Below are 14056 nucleotides of genomic sequence, written 5' to 3'. Positions count from 1 at the left end.
TCCCTCGAGGGCCGATTAGATTGATCCTCATGTGGAGTTTCTGGGAAGACTCACCAGGCCCTTCTTCTTTCTATGGGGAAGGCAGAATACTGCACTGTGGCTGCAGAATTCCCTATAATGAGGGATTGTGGACCAGTAGGGTGCAAATGGAATTGTAAACCCAAGCTACAGATAAATTCAGTGACAAGTGAAGGGCATTTCTAGTGTGCAGCGGCTGATTCGACTATCCAACACCAGAGTAAGGGCAGACGTCAGATGTTTGCTCATGCTGGAGTTTGTGTCTATGATGACTGACAAATGGAGGGGAGGTAACAAGAAGCCTTAGAGGATTTTCCACACTTGGGCTTGTGAGATGCTCCAAACAGCAAGTTTTCCTTCTACCGGACAGGGGAGTTGGATTTGTTTGCTCGAGAGTCCCCCATGTTGAATGTTTGGGTAGCAGAGCACTCCCACATGGATGCCTGGAAAGCACACTTCCACTGAACATTGCAGCTGAGGAACATGGCAGGTTCGTTCTGGAGGCTCTGGGTCGAAGTACCAAGGCCTTGAGTTGACATGGAGTCTCATGAAGATGGGTACCAATGCTCGTTTGTTACCACTGAGATCTTAGAATCTGCTGTTGGCCACGGGCCTAGTAGGATTCATCTATCCTGAGGGTTTAACACAGGTCCAAGAGCACAGCTTCCATCTGGAGAAAGGAAATGTTCTTTTGTGGGGCTCAGTGACCATATGTTGTATCGTCATTGGTCATTGGTATTCCAGAACAGGTCTCTGATTACAGATGCCTGAAAACCTAGTTGAGGGTTACAATGAGGTCCTAGGGGCATGTCAGGTTCAATCTTCTGACATTGACTTGGGTGTCTGCCTGGATTCAGGTGATCTGGGTGTTTCAGACTGTGCATTTGTGTCCAGAGCAGCCTCCAATATTGGGGTGGACTCAGGGGCCTTGCAGGTTTCTCCTTATCTCGAGGGTTTGGGCAAATATGTTGGACATATTTTCCTTGGGGACAGCAGGCACAGTCCTGTGGGGTGGCTCCAGAGACCCCATCCTGGAGGACATATGAGCCATGGTTTTGGGAGTGAAGTCTGCAAACAAAAACTCGGGTTAAAGTTAGTGGCGAGGTGATCGCAGGCCCAATGCATAGACCTGGAGGGCAGCTCGTCAGGAACTGTAAATCAGGTTCCTCAAATGTGGTAGCACAGGCTATTGTATCTGGCTTGTGTGTCCAGGATGGCCTCAGAATGCAGGCGTGATCTCATGGATCCATGGGAGATTTTTCCTCTCAAGGATCCAGCGGCTCCCTATACTATGGTGTCTTTCTTGGCGAAGGGAAGAGTGCATTTTACATCTTAGGGATGCCGCAAAACAGGGATTCCAGAAATGGGCTGTGTTTCTGGGCCCCTGAAAAATCCCACCAGGGGTTAGGATTTGGGCTTAGGGGCATATCAGGCCTGCAAATCGGGATCCTGGAGATGCAACTGAGAGCGTTTGTTTGAAAGCATGCTCAGGTTGGGGGTCACAATGTCTGCTTGTGTCCAGGGCGGCCCTCATGAGTGGGCAGAGTCTCCTTGGCCATTCAGCTGGCTACCACTCTGAGGTTTGGACACCCTTCCCAACAGCCAGGATTCCTGCCATGTGGAAGGAGGATTTCTCTATTGTGCTTCCTGATCCCCCATTGGCAGGAATTCCAACAAATGTCTGGGGACAGATGCCTGAACCAAGAATGGGTAGAGATGACAGCCCTGGGCCATGGCTGTTTTCAAATTCTGGAGATGGGGTCCACAATCTGGATCCTGACATGAGGTCGGAGATGAGGTTCTGTCAGACACAGCAATAGTGGCCAGGGCAACCTATAAATTGGGGTTCCCTCTAGGGTTGAGTAGATTTATCCTCATGTAGGGTTTCTGAGCCGTCTCACCAGACCCTTTTTCTTACCATGGGGAAGGCAGAATGTTGCATTTTGGCTCCAGAATTCCCTATCAAGAGGGCTTACTGAACACTAGGGTGAGGATGGAATTGTGAACCCAAGCTGCTTTTAAATTCAGTGCCAAGCGAAAGGCAATTCCAGTGTGTAGTGGCTGATTCAAATATCCAGCACTTGAGTAAGTGCAGATGTCAGTTGATTGTTCATGCTGGAGTTTGTGTCTATGATGACCAACAAATGGATAGGTGGCCTCAAGAGGCCATGTAGGATTACCCACACTCGGGCTTTTGAGATGCTCCATACGCCAAGGTTTGCTTTTACCATACAGGGGAGTCTGGTTTGTTTCCTCCAGGGTTCCTCATGTGGAAAGTTGGTATCGGAACACTCCCTCTGGATGCCTGGAAAGTACACCTACATTGACCATGGCAGCTGAGGAACATGGCAGTTTAATTCTGGTGGCTCTGGGATGAAGTACCAAGGACTTGAGTTGTCATGGAGTCTCATGAAGATGGGTCACAGTGCTGGTTTGATGTCAGGGAGATCATAGAATGTGCTGGTTGCCAGGGAGCCTTGTAGGATTAATCTACCCAGAGTGTTTGACACAGGTCCAAGAGCACGGCTTCCTTTTGGGGCCAGGAGATGTTATGTTGTGTGGCTCAGGGACCATGTTGTATCATAAGTTGATATTCAGAACAGCCCTCTGAGGACAGATACCTGAGAACATAATCTAGTGTTCCAATGAATCCTAGAGGCATGTCAGATTCAATCTTCTGTCTCAGAACCATTGACTTGGCTATCAGTCTGGATGTAGGTGATAGGGTGTTTCAGACTGTGCATTTATGTCCAGAGTGGCCTCCAATATTGGGGTAGGCTCAGGGGCCTTGCAGGTTTCTCCTAATCTAGAGGGTTTGTGCAATAGTGACAGGCACAGTTTCCTTGGGGAAGACAGGTACAATCCCTTGGTGTGTCTTCAGATACCACACCTGGAGGACATGTGAGCCATGGTTTTGGGAGGGAAGTCTGCAAACACAAACTTGGGTTAGGGTGAGTGGCAAGGTAATCGCAGGCCCAATGCATAGACATGGAGGACAGCTCATCAGGAACTGTTAATTAGGTGACTCAAAGGTGGTAGCACAGGCTTTTCTCTCTTCATTGTGTGTCCAGGATGGCCTCGGAATGCAGGTGTGGCCTCATGAGTCCATGGGAAATTTTTCCTCTCTATGGATCCTGGTGTCTCCCAATAGATGTGACTTTCTCTGGGAAGGGAAGAGTGCTGTTTTCCATGATAGGGGTACCCCAAAATAGGGATTCTGGAGACAGGCTCTGGGTCTGGTCCCCTGGAAAATCCCACCAAGTGTTAGGATTTGGGCCTAGTGGCTTACCAGGCCTGCATGCAGGATCCGGGAGGTGCAACTGAGAGGGCTTGTTTGAAATCATTCTCAGGCTGAGAGTCACAATGCCTGCTTGTTCCCAGGGTGGCCCTCATGAGTGGGCGTGGTCACCTTGGCCATGGAGCTTGTTCCAACTTTGAGGGTTGGACACCCATCCTAACAGCCAGAATCCTGCCATGGGGAAAGAGGAGTTCTCTATAGTTCTTCAGACTCCCCCATTAGCAGGGATTCCAGCAAAGGTCTGGGGACAGATGCCTGAATAACAAGGATGGGTAGAGATGACGGACATGGGCCATGGCCAGTCTCAAATCGTGGATATAGGCCCCGATCACTGTGTGGCTGACACTAGGTCTTGACGCAGGATATGTCAGACACAGCACTAGTGCCCAGGGCAGCTTATAAATCGGGGTTCCCTCGAGTGCCGAGCAGATTGATCCTCATGTATGGTTTCTGGGCAGACTCACCAGGCCCTTCTTGTTCTATGGGGAAGGCAGAATGCTGCGTTGTGGCTCCAGAATTCCCTATCCAGAGGCCTGGCAGAACAGGAGGCTGAGGATGGAATTGTAAACCCAAGCAATGGTTACATTCTGTATCAAGCAAAAGACACTTCCAGTGTGCAGCGGTGGAATTGAATATTCAGCACCTAAGTAAGGGTGGATGTCAGATATTTGCTCATGCTGGAGTTTGTGTCTATGATGACCCACAAATGGAGGGGCGGCAACAAGAGGCCATGGAGGATTTCCCAGGCTGGGGCTTGTGAGATGCTCCTAACAGTAAGGTTTCCTTCTACCAGACAGGGGCAGTCTGGTTTGTTTGCTCCGGGGTCCCACATGTGGAAAGAATGGGTAGCATAGCTCTCCCGCATGGATGGCTAGAAAGCACACCTCCATTGTCCATTGCTTCTAGGAACATAGCAGGTTCATTCTGGTGGCTCTGAGGCGAAGTACCAAAAACTGGAATGGACATGGAATCTCATGAAGATAGGTTCACAATGCTGGTTTGTTACCAGGGAGATCTAAGAATGTGCTGGTGGCTAAGGGGCCATGTAGGATTTATCTACCCTGAGGATTTGACACAGGTCAAAGAGCCCAGATTCCATCTGGGGACAGGAGATGATCTGTTGTGTGGCTTAGGGATCATATGTTGTATCATAAGTTGGTATTCCAGAACAGGCCTCTGACGACAGATGCCTGAAAACCTAATCTAGGATTCCAATGAAGTCCACTAGGACTTAAATCTTCTTATTCAGGAACACTGACTCTGGTGTCTGCCTGGATGGAGGTGATCAGGATATATCACACTGTGCATTTGCGTCCAGAGTGGCATCCAGTATTGTGGTGGGCTCATAGTCCTTGCAGTTTTCTCCTTTTCTGGAGGGTTTTGGAAACTGTGCAAGCACAGTTTCCTAGGGGATGCCAGGCACAGTCCTGTGGTGTGGCTCCAGAGACCCCATCCTGGAGGGCATGTGAGCCATGCTTTTGGGAGGGAAGTCTGTAAACACAAACTTGGGTTAGGGTTAGCGGCATGATGATTGCCGGCCCAATACATAGACCTAGAGGGCAGCAAGTCGGGAACTGTAAATCAGGTGACTCGAAGGCGGTAGCACTGGCTATTGTATCTGGATTGAACTTCCACATTGGCCTTATAATGCAGGTGTGGTCTCATAGGTCCATGGTAGATTTTTCTTCTCAAGGATCCTGGCGGGTCCCAATAGTTTGGTGGCTTTCTCAGAGAAAGGAAGAGTGTTGTTTTCCATCTTAGGGGTGCCCCAGGACAGGGATTCCAGAGACAGGCTTTGGGTCTGGGCTCATGAAAAAACCCACCAAGGGTTAGGATTTGGGCCTAGGGGAGTACAAGGCCTGCAATGCGGGTCCTGGAAGTGCAACTGAGAGCATTTGTTTGAAATCATGCTCAAGTAGAAGGTCACAGTTCCTGCTTGTGCCAAGGCAGCCGTCAGAAGTGGGTGTGGTCCATGCAGCTGGATCCCATTCTGAGGGTTGGACACCCATTCCAAGCCAGGATTCTTGTCATGGGGAAAAAGGAGTTCTCTATTATGCTTCAGGTTCCCCCATTGGTAGGGATTCCAGCAAAGGTCTAGGGAACAAATGCCTGAATAACATGGATGGGTAGAGATGATGGACAGGGGCCATCACCGGTCTCACATGCTGGATATGGGTGCTGCCCTCTGCGTGGCTGACACGAGGTCGGGGCTCAGGCTCTGTCAGCCACAGCACTAGTGGCCAGGGCAAACTATAAATCATGGTTCCCTCGTGGGCCGAATGGATTGATCCTTATGTGCAGTTCTGGGCAGACTCACCAGGTCCTTCTTCTTTCTATGGGGAAGGCATAATGTTACATTCTGGCTCCCAAATTCCCTATCAAGAGGGCTTGCACACCAGTAAGGTGAGGATGGATTTGTAATCTGTAGCTAGGGTTATATTCAGTGCCAATTGAAAGGCAGTTCCAGTGTGCAGCGGCTGATTCCAATATCAGACCTGAGTTTGGGAGGATGTCAGATGTTTGCTCAGACTGGAGTTTGTGCCTATGATGATGGACAAATGGAGGGGTGTCGTCAAAAGGCCCTGGAGGATTTCCTACCCTGGGGCTTGTGAGATGCTCCAAATAGCAAAGTTTCTTTCTACCACACCAGAGGAGTCTGGTTTGTTTGCTCAGGTTTCTCCATGTGGAAAGTTTGTGTAGCAGATCACTCCCGCATGGATGCCTAGAAACCACACCTCCATTGACCATTGTAGCTGAGGAACATGGCAGGTTTGTTCTGGTGGCTCTGGCGCAAAGTATCAAGGCCTTGAGTTTACATGGAGTCTCATGAAGATGGGTCACAGTGCAGTTTTGTTACCAGGGAGATCATAGAATGTGCTGGTTGCTAAGGGCTGTGTAGGATTCATCTACCCTGAGGGTTTGACACAAGTCCACAAGCATGGCTTCCTTCTGTGTCCAGGAGATATTCTGCTCCATGGCCCAGGGATCACATTTGGTATCTTAAGTTGGTATGCTAGAACAGGCCTCTGAAAAGAGATACCTGAAAATCTAATCTAGTATTCCAATGAAGTCCTCGGGGCATGTCAGGTTCAATCTTCTGACTCGGGATTATTGACTTGGGTGTCTGCCTGGATGGAGGTGATTAGGGTGTTTCAGACTGTGCATTTGCATCCAGAGTGGCCTCCAATATAGGGGTAGGCTCAGGGGTCTTGCAGGATTCTCCTAATCTAGAGATTTTGGGCAACAGTGATGGGCAAAGTTTCCTTGAAGAACGCAGGTATAGTCCTTAGGTGTGGCTCCAGATACCACAACCTGGAGGGCATGTGAGCCATGGTTTCGAGAAGGAAGTCTGCAAACACAAACTTGGGTTAGGGTTAGTGGTGAGGTGATCACAGGCCCAATGCATAGACTTGGAAAGCAACTCGTCAGGAATTGTAAATTAGATGACTCGAAAGGGGTAGCACAGGCTTTTGTATCTGCATTTTGTGTCCAGGATGGCCATGGAATGCAGGTGTGGTCTAATGGGTCCATGGAGGTTCTTCCTCTCAAAGTTACCTGGTGGCTCCCAATAGTTTGGTGGCTATTGGGAGGGGAAGGGAAGGGAAGAGTGCTGTTTTCCATCTTGGAGGTTCCTCACAATAGGGAATTCCAGAGACTGGTTCTGCATCTGGGCCCCTGGATAATCCCACTAAGTGTTAGGATTTGGGCCAAGAGGCATAGCTGGCCTGCAATACAGGATACTTTTGGGTCAACTGAAAGGGCTTGTTTGAAAGCATGCTCAGGCTGAGGTTCACATTGCCTCCTTGTGCCCATGGCAGCCCTCATGAGTGGGCGTAATCCCCTTGGCCATGCAGCCAGCGCCCACTTTGAGTTTGGACACCCATCCCAACAGCCAGGATTCCTGCCATGGGGAAGGAGGAGTTCTCTATTGTGCTTCAGGTTCCCCCATTGGAAGGGATTACAGCAAAGGTCTAGGGAAAGATGCCTGAATACCAAGGATGGGTAGAGGTGACGGATTGGGCCATGCCAGTCTCACATGCTGGATATGGGCACCAATCTCTGGGTGGTTGACACAAGGTCTTTGCTCAGGCTCTGTCAGACACAACACTAGTGTCCAGGGCAGCCTATAAATCAGGGTTTCCTTGAGCACTGAGCAGATTAATCATCATGTGGAGTTTCTGGAGACTCACCAGGCCCTTTTTCTTTCTATTGGGAAGGCAGAATGCTGCACTGTGGATCCAGAATTTCCTATCAATAGGGCTTGTGGACCAGGAGGCTGAGGATGGTATTGAAACCCAAGCTATGGTTAAATTCAATGTCAAGCGAAAGGCACTTCCAGTGTGCAGCAGTTGAATCGAATATCCAGCACTTGAGTAAGGGCGAATGTCAGATATTTGCTCATGCTGGAGTTTGTGTCTATGATGACCGACAAATGGAAGGGTGGCCTAAAGAGGCCATGGAGGATTTCCCATGCTGGGGCTTGTGAGATGCTCCAAACAGCTACTGGACAGGGGCAGTCTGGTTTGTTTGCTCCAGGGCTCCCCATGTGGAAAGATTGGATAGCATATCTCTCCTGCATGGATGACTGGAAAGCATGCCTCCGTTGACCATTGCAGCAGAGCAACATGGCAGGTTCATTCTGTTGGATCTGAGGCGAAGAAGCAAGGACAGGATTGGACATGGAACTTCATGAAGATGGGTCAAAATGCTGGTTTGTTACCAGGGAGATCTTAGAATGTGCTGGTGGTTAAGGGGCCGTGCAGGATTCATCTAGCCAGAGGATTTGACACAGGTCCAAGAGTCCGGATTCCGTCTGGGGACAGGAGATGTTCTGTTGTGGGGCTCAGGGACCATATGTTGTAACATAAGTTGGTATTCCAGAACAGGCCTCCAAGAGCAGAAGCCTGAAAACCTAATCTAGGATTTGAATGAGGTCCTAGGGGAGTGTCAGGTTCAATCTTCTGACTCAGGACCATTGACTCTGGTGTCTGACTGGATGCAGGTGATCAGGGTGTTTCAGACTGCGCATTTGCACCCAGAGTGCGTACAATACTAACGTGGGCTCAGGGTCCTTGCAGGTTTCTCCTTATATGGAGGGTTTGGACAACTGTGACAGGCAGTTTCCTTGGGGATTGCAGGAACTGTCCTGTGGTGTGACTCCAGAGACCCCATCCTGGAGGGCATGTGTGCCATGGATTTGAGAGAGAAGTCTGCAAATACAAACTCGGGTTAGGGTTAGCGGCGAGGTGATCATAGTCCCAATCCATAGACCTGGAGGGCAGAAAGTCTGGAACTGTAAATGAGGTGACTCGAAGGGGGTAGCACAGGCAATTGTATCTGATTTAACTTTCAGGATGGCCTTTAATGCAGGTGTGGTTTCATGGGTCCATGGGAGATTTCTCCTCTCAAGGATCCTGGTGGTTCCAAATAGTTTGATGGATTTCTTGGGGAAGGGATGAGTGCTGTTTTCCAGCTTAGGCGTGCCACAAAACAGGGATTCCAGAGATGGGCTCTGGGTCTAAGCGCTTGGAAAATCCCACCAAGGGTGAGGATTTGGGCCTAGGGCCATACAAGGTCTGCAATGCGGGATCCTGGAGGTGCAACTGAGAGCATTTGTTTGAAAGCATGCTCAAGCTGAGGGTCACAAGGCCTGTTTGTGCCCAGAAGGCCATCAGGAGTGGGCATTGTCTACTTGGCCATGCAGCTGGTTCCCATTCTGAGGGTTGGTCACCCATCCAAAAGCCAGGATTCCTGCCATGGTGAAGGAGGAGTTCTCTATTGTGCTTTAGGTTCCCCCAATGGTAGGGATTCCAGCTAAGGTCTAGGGGAGAGTTGCCTGAATACCAAGGATGGGTAGTAATGGCGGCCCTGGGCCATAGCCGGTCTCACATGCTCGATAAGGGTCCCACCCTCTGGGTGGCTGACACGAGCTCGGGGCTCAGGCTCTGTCAGACACAGCACTCGTGGCCAGGGCAAACTATAAATTGGGGTTCCCTCTTGGGCTGAGTATATTGATCCTCATGCACAGTTTCTGGGCAGACTCACCAAGTCCTTCTTTCTATGAGGAAGGCAGTAAGTTGCTTTGTGGCTCCAGAACTCCCTATCAAGAGATGTGGTGGACCAGTAGGGTGAGGATGAAATTGTAATCCAACGCTAGGGTTTTTGTGTTTTTTTTTTTGTTGTTGTTGTTTTTGTTTGTTTGTTTTTTTCCCAATTTATTTATTTTCAGAAAAACAGTATTCATTATTTTTTCAACGCTAGTGTTTAATTCAGTGCCAAGTGAAAGGCAGCTCCAGTTTGCAGCAGCTGATTCCAATTTCAGCGCCTGAGTATGGGCGGATGTCAGATGTTTTCTCAGGCTGGAGTTTGTGTCTATGATGACCGACAGATGGAGGGGTGGCGTCAAGAGGCCCTGGAGGATTTCCTACCCTGGGGCTTGTGAGATGCTCCCATCAAAGTTTCTTTCTACCTGACAGGGGGAATTTGGTTTGTTTTCTCCATTTTCTCATGTGGAAAGTTTGGGTAGCATAGCACTCCCGCATAGATGTCTGGAAAGCACACCTCCATTGACCATTTAAGCTGAGGAACATGGCATGTTCATTCTGGTGGCTCTGGGGTGAACTCCCAGGGCCTTGAGTTGAAATGGGCCTCATGAATATGGGTCACAATGCATGTTTGTTACAAGGGAGATCTTAGAATGTTCTGGTGGCTAAGGGGCTGTGCAGGATTCATATACCCTTCTGGTTGGACACAGGTCCAAGAGCACGGCTTCCATCTGGGGACAGGATATTTTCTGTTGTGGGGCTCAGGGAACATATGTTGTATCATAAGTTGGTATTCCAGAAGAGGCCTCTGAGGCCTGATGCCTGAAAAGCTAATCCCTCTTCCAAAGAGGTCCTAGGGCCATGTCAGGTTCAATTATCTGACTTAGGACCATCTACTTGGGTGTCTGCCTGGATGGAGGTGATCAGGGTGTTTCAGACTGCGCATTTGCATCCAGAGCGGCCTCCAATTTTGGGGTGGGCTCAGGAGCCTTCAAGGTTTCTTCTAATCAGGAGGGTTTGGGCAACTGTGATGGGCCCAGTTTCCTTGGGGATGGGAGGCACAGTCTTGTGGTGTGACTCTAGGGGCCCCATCCTAGAAGGCATGTGAGCCATGGTTTTGGGAGAGAGATCTGCAAACACAAACTCGGAATAGGGTTAGTGGTGAGGTGTTAGCAGTCCCAATCCATAGACCTGGAGGGCAGCATGTCAGGAGCTGTAAATCAGGTGACTCGAAGGCAGTAGCACAGTCTCTTGTATCTGGATTGTGTATCCATGATGGCCTGGGAATGCAGGTGTGGACTCATGGGACCATGGGACATTTTTCTTCTCAAGGATCCTGGGGACTCCCAAATATTTGGTGGCTTTCTCAGGGAAGCGAAGAGTGCTATTTTCCATCTTAGGGTTGCCCCGAAACAGGGATTCCAGTGATGGGCTCTGGGTATGGGCACATGGAAAATCCCACCAAGTGTTAGAGTTTGGTCCTAGGGGCATACCAGGCCTGCAATGAGGGATCCTGGAGGTGCAACTGAGAGTGTTTGTTTGAATGTATGCTCAAGCTGAGGATCACAATGGCTGCTTGTGCCCAGGGCACGCCTCATGAGTGGGTGTTGTATCCTTGGCCATGCAGCTGGCTCCTACTTTGTGGTTTGGACACCCATATCAACAGCGAGGATTCCTGCCATGGGGAAGGAGGAGTTCTCTATTGTGCTTCAGGTTCCCCCACTGGCAGGGATTCTAGCAAAGGTTTGGGGATAGATGCCTGAATACCAAGGATGAGTAGAGGTGAAGGACTTGGGCCCTGGCCGATCTCACATGCTGGATATAGGCTCAGATCTCTGGGTGGCTGAAACTAGGTCTTGGCTCAGGCTCTGTCAGACACAGAACTAGTGGGCAGGACAGCCTATAAATCAAGGTTCCCTCGAGCACCAAGTAGATTGATCCTCATGTGGAGTTTCTGGGCAGATTCACCAGGCCCTATTTCTTTCTATTGGGAATGCAGAATGTTGCTTTTTGTCTCCCGAATTCCCTCTCAAGAGGGCTTGCAGACCAGGAGGCTGAGGATGGAATTCTAAACCCAAGCTTTGGTTAAATTCAGGTCAAGTAAAATGCAGTTCCAGTGTGCAGCAGTGGAAACGAAAATCCATAACCTAAACAAGGGCAGATGTCAGATGGTTGCTCATGCTGGAGTTTGTGTCTATGATGACTGACAAATGGAGGGGTTGTGTCAAGAGGCCATGGAGGATTTCTCATGCTGGTGCTTCTGAGATGCTCCAAGCAGAAGGTTCCCTTCTACCGGTCAGTGGCAGTCTGGTTTGTTTGCTCCAGGGTCCCACATGTGGAAAGACTGGGTATCAGAGCACTCCCACATAGATGCCTGGAAAGCATACCTCCACTGACCATTGCAGCTTAGGAACATGGCAGGTTCTTTCTGGTGGCTCTGGGGCAAATTACCAAGGACTTGATGTGACATGGAATCTCATGAAGATGGGTCACAAGGCTGGTTTGTTACCAGGGAGATCTTAGAATGTGCTGGTGGCTAAGGGGCTGCACAGAATTCATATACCTTGAGGGTTGACACAAGTTGAAGAGCACGGATTCCATCTGGGGACAGGAGATATTCTATTATGGGGCTCAGGGACCATATGTTGTATCATATTGGTAAGAAAAAATAGGCCTCTGAGGCAAAATGCCTGAAAAGCTAATCTAGCCTTCCAATGAGGTCCTAGAGGCATGTCAGGTTCAATCATCTGACTCAAGGCCATTGACATGGGTGTCTTCCTCGATGGAAGTGATCAGGGTGTTTCAGACTGTGCATTTGCATCCTGAGCGGCCTCCAATATTGGACTGGGCTTAGGGGACTTTCAGGTTTCTCCTAATCTGTAGGGTTTGGGCAACTGTGACAGACAGTTTCCTTGGGGTTGGCAGGAACTTTCCTGTGGTGTGGATCCAGAGACCCCATCCTGGAGGGCATGTGAGCCATGGTTTTGGGAGAGAAGTCTTCAAACACAAACTTGGGTTAAGGTCAATGTTCAAGGTGATCACAGGCCCAATGTGTAGTTCTGTAGAGCAACTCATCCGGAAATGTAAATCAGATGACTTGAAGGCGGTAGCACAGCCTCCTGTATCTGGATTGTGTGTCCAGGATGGCCTCAGAATGCAGGTGTGGTCTTATGGGTCCATGGGAGATTTTTCATCTCTAAGCATCCTGGAGGCTCCCAATAGTTTGGTGTCTTTCTCGGGGAAGGGAAGAGTGCTGTTTTCCATCTTACGGGTGCCCCAAAAAGGCATTCTGAGACAGGATCTGGGTCTGGGCACCTGGAAAACCCCACCAAGTGTTAGGATTTGATCCTAGGGCCATACCAGGCCTGCAATGCGGGATCCTAGAGATGCAACTGAGAGGGTTTGTTTGAAAGCATGCTAAAGTTGAGGGACACAATGCCTGCTTTTTCCCAGGGTGGCCCTCAGGAGTGGGTGTTGTCTCATTGGCCATGCAGCTGGTTCCCATTCTGAGGGTTGGGCACCCATCGCAACAGCCAGGTTTCCTGCCATGGGGAAGGAGTTCTCAATTGTGCTTCAGGTTCCCCAACTGGTAGGGATTCCAGCAAAGGCCTGGGGACAGGAGACTGAATATCAAGTATGGGTTGAGATGACAGCCCTGGGCCATGGCCGGTCTCACATGCTGGATAAGGGCCCTACACTCTTGGGGGCTGACATGAGGTCGGGGCTCAGGCTCTGTCAGACACAACGCTAGTGGCCAGGGCAAAGTATACATCGAGGTTCCCTCGAGGGCCGAGTAGATTGATCTTCATGGGGAGTTTCTGGGCAGACTCACCAGGCCTTTCTTGTTTCTATGGGGAGGGCAGAATGTTGTGTTTTGGCTCCCGAATTCCCACTCAAGAGGGCTTGCAGACCAGTAGGGTGAGGATAGAATTGTAAACCCAAACTACACATGAATACAGTGTCAAGTGAAAGGAATTTCTGGTGTGCAGAGACTGATTCAAATATCCAGCACCTGAGTAAGGGCAGATGTCAGATATTTGCTCATGCTGGAATTTGTGTCTATGATGACTGAAAAATGGAGGGGTGGCATCAAGAGAATATGGAGGACTTCCCACGCTGGGGCTTGTGAGATGATCCACATACCAAGGTTTCCTTCTACCTGACAGGGGCAGTTTGGTTAGTTTGCTCTAGGGTGCCCCATGTGGAATTTTTGTGTAGCAGAGAACTACTTCATGGATGCCTGGAAAACACACCTCCATTGACCATTGTGACTGAGGAACATGGCAGGATCATTTCGTGACTTTTGGGCAAAGTACCAACACCTTGAGTTGACATGGAGTCTCATGAAGATGGGTCACAATGCTGGTTTGTTACCAGGGAGACCATAGAATGTGCTGGGCTAATGGGCCATGCAGGATTCATCTACCCTGAAAGTTGGACATAGGTCCAAGAGCACCATTTCCTTCTGGAGACAGGAGATATTCTGTTGTGGGGATCAGGGACCACATCTTGTATCATAACTTGGTATTCCAAAACAGGACGCTGAGAACAGATGTCTGAAGACCCAATCTAGCTTTGCAGTGAAGTCCTAGGGGCATGTCTGGTTCAATCATGTGACTCAGAACCATTGACTTGGGAGTCTGCCTGGATGGAGGTACTCAGGGTGTTTCAGGCTGCACGTTTGCATCCAGAGCGC

The sequence above is a fragment of the Neovison vison genome, chromosome 4, assembly GCF_020171115.1.
Source record: "Neovison vison isolate M4711 chromosome 4, ASM_NN_V1, whole genome shotgun sequence".
NCBI lineage: Eukaryota > Metazoa > Chordata > Mammalia > Carnivora > Mustelidae > Neogale > Neogale vison.
The sequence above is the reverse complement of the archived record's forward strand: the minus strand, read 5'-3'. Positions refer to the sequence as shown.